Raw genomic sequence first — 8,588 nt, 5'->3', positions numbered from 1 at the left:
TTGTTTTCTGTTTGATGTAGGGAGAAGATTGCTTTTCCTTACCATTAGTCACAGACTTACAGTCCATACTTCACACGATTAGATTTTAAAATTGTGTTATTATTTAATGCAGTAAATTATTTTATTTATTTTTCAGCTCATTGTATGTTTTTGAATTTTGTGCAGGTTCGTATTAAGTTATTTTAAGTTTTCGCCTCCTCCTTTTCAGCGCCTTATAGGTGCCAATTCAGCTTCACAACTTTTAGAGAAGGTATTTCACTTTTATCAATTACTTTTGATGCTCTAGTAAGTTTCACACTTCAGTCTGCATTGAGTATGCTATATTATCAGAAAACCACATTGTTTAGTTACTAATCAATTCCATATTGAGTGGATGGGGATTTGTTATAGCTGTTGTTTAGTTACTAATCTCATCATTCATGAAATAGAATTGTTTTTTGTCGATCTGCACACAAAAAAATGGAAACCCGAAAAACCACAACCCCATCTAGTACTAGCAAACAAGCTTTTCCTTTTAACACACCTAGATATCCCCGACATTGAGAAAGTCCAACTCAAAGAAGAAGTTTTAACCATGGTTAAGTCAGATGGTAATAATATAAAGGCTCCTTTGTTTATATTATCTTAAATATGAATAAAAATATGATCTTTAGTTAATTTATTGTTAGTTCACTTTTGCCATAGTTAGCGGAAACCAATGTTATAAAGTTATAGAAGTTGTGATAAATTACTGCGGAAAGTTTCATGTCTCATTTGATTCCTGGAGTTACATAGAGTGGTGTTAAAAAAACATGTGGTCATGACCATGAAACTAGCTTCATTGTAACTGAACCACTAATTTATGGGAGGGAGGAAATATTGTCAGGATATTGGAGACAATGTAAGCACGAGCAGTCAAAACAAACTTTTTATCTGTTCCATATTTGGAACTGGTGGTTTAAGAGAGATGACCATTGCTCGACTGACCTGTAATGATGAGAGAGTAGTCACTGTTTTTAATAGGAAAAAGTGAATTAAGGCTTACTCTTTGAGGCTGCACATATAAAACTGGACTGAGGCTATAGCGGTATAGCTCACATACAGTGCGAGAGGCATAACTTCTTGGATTGTGTTTACTTTTACTCATATAAATCCCATACTTTTAAGTCATTAATTTATCTATTTATTTATTGTCTGGATTCTTAAAGTGCACTTGTATGGACATTGAAAGCAGTTTAGTGGTAGACAATGCCCGCAGTCAAAACAATTATTCCATTTGTTCCATATTTGGAATTGCTATTTTAAGAAAGACTAGCCTTGCTCAACTGACCTCTAATGATGAGAGAGTTGGTAGACCTTGGAAAAACACATCAGAGCTTACATCTCGAGGCTTGCCTTAAAGTGTCGTACACTCACATTGGGAAAGTGCACTGAGGCTATACTGCTATAGCCTTACAGTTACATGTTGTTTTTGCAAAAGTTATTAGTTTACTTATAGTTTCTGGAGTTTTATAGTGTGCTGTTTTTGGACATTGAGTTTACGCTTCAATAACCTTTGGAACTCGCCTTAAGTCTCTTCGATTTTGAAGACTGTACAATTTTGAAGATTGGTAAGATACTGAGATGTGAGAGATCTCCCAAAATGCATGACATGTATTTGTGAAATTTGAATCAGTGTCAACTACTCCAAACACACTTTCTAAACTCCATTAATTTTGTCGTTTAGTACTTTTCAACAAATATACATGTATTTTCCTGCTAAAGCTCTTGGTATGAAGTCTTTCATGACTTAAATATTTGAGTCCTAGATTGAGGAGTTTTTGGGGGCTGCCTAGGTAACTTTGGTTATCTGGGTAGGGTATTCATGTAATAGGAGATTTGTTGTATATTCATTATAAGTGACTTCTACCTATAAGGAAAGGGATCCTCTTTTGGTAAAATGATTTGGGAAGAGTAGGAATGTAGGATTACTAATTATTTACATAAAGTAAGTGATACATAGCTTCCTTTTTTCTTAGGATGACAATTTTTCGTATAAGGATGAGGGATACTTTGACTTACGAGTTTTCAGATGAAGGAAGGATGACAAATTAAGGGTATCTTGAAGTTGACAATGAGGCTTTGAATTATGTCTTTCTGTGTTTAGTTTTTTTAATTCATTTTGAGATAGCATTAAGGTGAGACAGGTGTAATAGGAAAAAGATGAGAGGGAGAAACAATGGACTCGCAATTGTGATTATAATTTAATTCATTATAAAAAAAAAAGATAATTTTGAGGTCAAGATGAGGCTTATAGATTTTAATCTTGGGATGGCAGGCCAGGTCGTGTAATTTGTGTCAACATATTAAAAATAAGTACGTACTCTAATTTATTCATAGAATAGTTTGCTTACTTGTTTTCTAGCTAGCTAGCTTTTTACACAATGTTGTAGTCTGCCCAGTCCAGTAGCACTGGATTGATTTCTAGCAGTCTTTCAACATAGTTTGAATCAAATTAGGTTTCAGGAGCCTACATAAAAAGATAGTATTTTATGTCTTGTTTTCTAGTGAATCTTCTTTTGCTGCATTTGGCTACGATAGTCAGAAGTTATGCTCGGTCTTACTCTTATATAGCCATGGATCTCATTATAAAGACTCTTATATATGTTGTTGTTGTTGTCCTAATTCTTCTATAAGCAATTAAATGATTTTCAATTAGTTTGATTTGTATAGTAATTCTTAGTATGTTGTTGTCAGAATGTGTGGCATTGATGACAAAGAATGTGACAATTGTCAATTTGAATGCTCCCTTCGCTGTACTCAAAGATACAATTGTCATTTTTAGTTATACTTTTTATAATTTAGTTTTTTTGTTTATTGGGTACAAGTTTTTAAGTGTTAGTGGATTAGTATAATCCTAAAGCTGAAACTATTTAACCAATTTGATTGGTTAATATCAAATTTTCATTTAACAGTTACTGATATTGGATCGAGTCTCATTTTTTAACTTCACTCTCATGTACTCAGTATAGTAAAGAGTCATAGAGGTTGATTGTGGTTAGATATTTGTTGCATGTTAGCTATTCTTGTCATTCTTTCAATCTCAGTTAGATGATGGTGTTCTCTTTCGGGAGTGTTCGAACCTGATGCTTTTGCCTTTTGAATAATTTTTTAATCCCCTCAGTTGGATCTTCCCTAGCTTGCTCATCTCTTTTATTTGCCAACTTATTCATGCTTTCTATTTATTGGCAACAGGTTCAAGCATCATGGATTTAAGTGGAAATCTCATGCACATATTGTAGCTAAATAGTTATTCAACCATATTTGCTCGAGAAATGTATTCAAGTTTACTGCCTCACTTGAAAATGTGATCCGAATTGAATATATAGTTTCCATGATGCAATTTGACGGTGTTGAATTGTAATTATTTGACTTTGTTGAATTGTCAGTTATTTTGTTGCTTCAATTCGTAGGCAAACCAGATTGTGCCTATAGTAGAACATATATGAGCACACTTTTCAGTTGTGCTAACTTCTTTTTTCTTTTGTGTTACTTCTCAGTTAATCAAAATTATATCGTTATTCAAATGCTAGGTAAGTGGGTAGATTCTTATGAAATTTTATTTGGATATTGTTTAAATTTTAAGACTGCTATAATTTTGTCCAATGCTGTAATTTTGTCCACGTCTAGAGGAGATGACACATGTAATTAGAAGATAAGATCATCGAATTAGTGGCTCCAAGTATATGTATCTCACTAGGGTACCTCGAGGTGAGCTAAGCTTTTACCTCCGGGGGAGTTTAGTATGTACTAATCTTTGGTTTTTACCATAGCGCCAAAGGTGTGCTGGGGTTATTAGTGCCATACAACACCGGCAATTATTGATGTCTAATGGGATGGACAGGTTGTGTAATATATTTGGAATGTATGGTAGAAGCAGGTGTAGCAGGGATGTCCAAACGGGTAGTCGACCCGGCCCAAACCCAATTTTTCGGGTTTTGAACGAGTATCGGGTTACCCGAACCTAGACTGGTTTTCAGCGGGTTGGGTTCAGAGTCGGGTATTTTGTTGAGAAGTGTGACCAAACCCTACCCTAACCCTATATTTTGGGTACCCATTGGGCTCGGGTTTGGGTTTCGGTTATGATAAAGTCCGATATAAATAAATAAAGAAGACAATAACAGAAAATTTATTTGAAATATATATCTACATTTTATTCTTTCTTCGACTATCCACTAATCCTTCAAACAAAATAAAACTTCTAATAAACTTGGAAGTAATTATCACCTATACTCGGACATAATTATTTGATATAATTTAAAAATAGATGGACTCGGAATGAACTATAGACACATGATCATGTGCAATTACTGATAAAATTGGAAATCTCGATATAAATTTTTTCATAATCCAATATATTAAATAACTCATCATTATAACTCATTCAAATATTTATCTAACTCATTCTTTTATATGAGATTAGTAGTATGCAATTGAAACCGGATTTGGGGTTCGATTTTGGTCCGGGTTTGGTTTCGGATTTTTTAGCCCTTTTAATGGATTTAGGGATAAATTATTGGGTCGAGCTCGTGTCGGTCTGGGTTTAGAGAGTGTGACCAAACCCTACCCTATGTATTTCATTTTAGGTTCGGGTTTGCATTCGGGCAGGGTTCGGTGCAGGTATTTTGTTTTCTGGTTTTGGGCGGGTTTCGGGTGTCGGGCAAGATGGACATCCCTAGGTGCAGGTAGCCCAGGAACAATACTGTAAGTGGTATAATAATAAAATACAACACAATTTTTTTTTTTGAAAACAATGAATCATTAGTAACTGATACAAAACTGTTAGAAACATTCTAACACTAACTGACAAAATCCCTTACTATAAAATCATAGTGACACTTATATCCGTTATTGATGGAGAACTATTAAATTTGGTATCCATTACTAATACATTGTAACGGTTACGTATCTGTTATTGAAATTAATTTCAGTGACACGTTATATCCGTTAGTAAATTTGCTAACGGATATGAAGTGTTACTAATTTCCGTTACTAATATTAGTCACGCTTTTGTGTCAACGCAAGATAACCGTTTCTAATATTTGGCAGTAATGGTCGTATATCCGTTACAAATAGACTGATATGGTGTAGTGATTGTCTTTGACTAGGTCATTTCCAACAAGAGAGTGTTGATGACTGAAGATTCAAACAATAATGCTGCAGCAATTCTTTCTTGTTAGATGATGATTCAAGGTACATAGGTCAAACTATTCAATTTTGTTATCCATTCATTTCCTTGACTCCATACGCGCAAATCTGATAACGTAGTGATCATTTGCTTCCTTCCATTTACCTCACAGCACCCCTTTTCAGCTGATGACATATCGAAGTCAATAATGGAACAGAGTGACATATCCGACATTGAACCACCTCCACTCATCCTTTCAATTAAGGCTTCATGTTTATGCTTCCACATGTGGAATAATCAGTCTACTTCCCATGGGGTTTTGCTATCTAGCTAGATGTATTTACTTTCATACTGAATCATATATGATAGCCTTTAAACCGTTCTGTTACCTCCTAGGATCACCTTTTTGCATCGAAGAAATGCCCTTCCGACATCCCAAACCAAGTATAGAATTAAATCCAAGCTTCACTAGCATTATATTGCTCTCTCCGACCTGACGAGACAGTCTTCTGCCATTTTGTTGTAGTGTTCTTTTTGAAGTGTAAAATTTTGGTGCTCTCATTCATACACAATGTTCGATATTCGTTCATATGTAAAAGCCTAGGTTGACCTGTCCTTGCAATGGAGTAGCATACAGACTGACTTTGTATACTAGTTGATGTAACTAATTTGTTATGTACTAATTTTTATAACAGAATTCGAAACTTAGGCAGGACAAAAAACATCGGTATTTGTACTTGTCCATTGTAGTAATCCAAAGTATATATATATAATAGTCTTTCGAGTTATCTCATTTGTCAAAAATTATATTTTGAATTTTTTTCTTCATCTTCATTACTTTGGTATGATAGATTCAAATCAAAAGCGATATTCTACTGTCATGATTATTGGTGAGAGAAATGTTGCTAAAGAGTTACCCCCCCTCCATCATGTCACTGTGTCGGAAGAATGTGTCAATATAGAATTATTGCTCCTCCTATGCACTTCATCACTCGCAGTACTTCATGTACTAACTCCGGTGCTTGATATATATTCTCCCACCCGCAACTTGTTTGTCACTGACCTGTGTCTTAAATTCATTTATGAGTATACAAATATATATTTGAATTCTAATGTAATAAGCCGGTTCACAGGAGCCTAATAATAGCAGTATGTCACTAAACATTTGTCTGTTAATATGAACTGTCATGCGCCTTTAGATTGCACACACTCTCATGTGAAGAATGAATTTGATATCTGTGTTAAGACATAGGTCATCCTTATATAAAAATAAAAATATTAGTCAGTTGATAAGACAAATATGATTAGCTTTTCACTAGTTAAATTAACTAGCTAGTTTTAATTTTTAATTTTTATGTGAATTTTCTTCATCTTTGATGGACAAATATTTTATGATAGAGCAAATTTGACAAAGAATAGTGATATCGTCATCAAAATCAAGATGATCAAAGTTCAGAGTTATGTTCTGAGCGAGAGAGACATAGATTAGAGAGTTAACAGGTCCATATTGAATCGGTGAAATTGTTAATTAAAACCATGAACGGTATCACATGTCGTCTAAAAAAACTATATTTGATAATTTTGTGTATAAAAAAAATAGCAGTTCTAGAGTACACCCTTAATATGGGTGCGCTGGCATCTAGAGCCTTGGTTATAGACTTTGCCATGCAATACACCCTCACCTCTTGCTTATTAGAGGTCCCAGATGTGATATCCCAGGTATAGCCTGCGTACTCTAGATTTTGGTTTAAAAAAAACTAAAAAAAATGTAATAATGTGATCTATCCAATCAAAATAAACTTTTTAATCGGACACAATGAATTGTAAAACCTACACCAATACACATCATGGTCAGTATCATCTCTGGTGTGTACATATCTCTTATTAATTCATGGAATGCTGACAAGGCCGATTGACAGAGCCCTTGTAAGCATGGTTTTACAACTCGCCCGGTTTGACCTGGATTGGAAACTCCCCAAATTGACTTTTTACTATTGACCCAGGTTTAACCAGCTTTTTAACGGTTTGAACTGCCAGATTCAAGTTATGAACCGGAAAACTCGGTTGTTCGAATGTTATAAAAGGTGTTTAACTTGGGAGTTTCTACTCAACCCGACCGAGTTGATTCAACCAAATACTTTCTTTAGTAGTCTCAATTATAATTAGAGATTACAGTCAAGTGAGCGGAGCGAATGTTTTCAGGCCGAGGGGGGGGGGGGGTATGAGGCAAAAATGTGATTTTGTTGGTTTTTGTTTGCTTGTCCTTAGTTTTCTTCTCTTTGTCTCCCTCTCCACTCTCAACGCCCTTCTCCCTCTCCATCTCCCTCTCCGCTCACGCCCCAACTGCTTTGCAGTATACTAGTCATATTGCTAAATCTACTGTGTGCAGGCTGTACCAAAATTAATGGCGCGCGATTTTTACTTAACAAATAACCGCTCTGGTTTCATTTGAATTAGTGGTTGGAAGACTTTGAACCCCGGTCTAACCTGATCCGATCAAAAAACAAGTTCTCAAAACGATCGTGTTTGACTTTGACCCAAATCGAGTCAGTTGGACGAAATCAGTTTAGTCAAATTTCACCTATCATAGTCATACTGTAAATACAAATTTCAAAATGTTGGTGCGAAAGAGGAAACCAAAGCAACTGCAAAATTTGCCTAAATTTGGAAACCAAAAATTTCACTCTATCTCAATTAACTGTTAACAAATTAGGGTAAGTAGAATACTTCAGTCATCTCTCAATTAACTGTTAACAAATTGTTTTTCATCTCTCTTAATTGATGAATTTTTCTTTTCTCTACCTTAGATTTTGCTTGCATTGATTCTGCTTTGATTTTTCTTGATGTGATATTTTCTTTGATTTTGCTTGCATTGTTAGTTACTGATGTGAATTTAATATATCGATATTTGTTTCCTTACAGTTTGTGCTTCGTTTTTTCTTCTCCTATGTGATTGTTTATGGCGGTGTCCTATCGCGATTGCTTCTATAGAGATTTTCTAGGTGTTTTGGATAATTGGCGTGGTAGAAGTTTGATTCTTATGATACATTTTCATTCTTGTGCTGCTGATTTATTTTATTTTCATGTATTCGTCAGTTTAGTGACGTTTTGTTGGCGACGGAGTCTAACCAGTCTGGATTCGGTTTATAGTGCTCATTGTCGCCTTATTGATGACTAAATATTGGTAATCATTTTTGATTGCTTTTCCTCTTGCAGGGTTTACTTCGTTCTTCTCGACGAAGGAAGAAGCCGATTACTCCGCTTGCGCCCCACTACAAAGCAATTTTCTAGTAATTGTTGTTGAAGAAGAATGGGTAAAAGGAAAAGAGCACGTGCAATTTCGCAGGGGGGAGATGACGTCATTTCCCCAGGTGCATTGAGGTTCAAGGAGCCTCGTAAGGTAGATAAATCTCGTAAAGCATCCACTGCTAAATCTTGTAAA

This window comes from Coptis chinensis, chromosome 6 (genome assembly GCF_015680905.1).
Source record: "Coptis chinensis isolate HL-2020 chromosome 6, ASM1568090v1, whole genome shotgun sequence".
Classification (NCBI taxonomy): domain Eukaryota; kingdom Viridiplantae; phylum Streptophyta; class Magnoliopsida; order Ranunculales; family Ranunculaceae; genus Coptis; species Coptis chinensis.
This window is presented reverse-complemented; position numbering follows the sequence as displayed.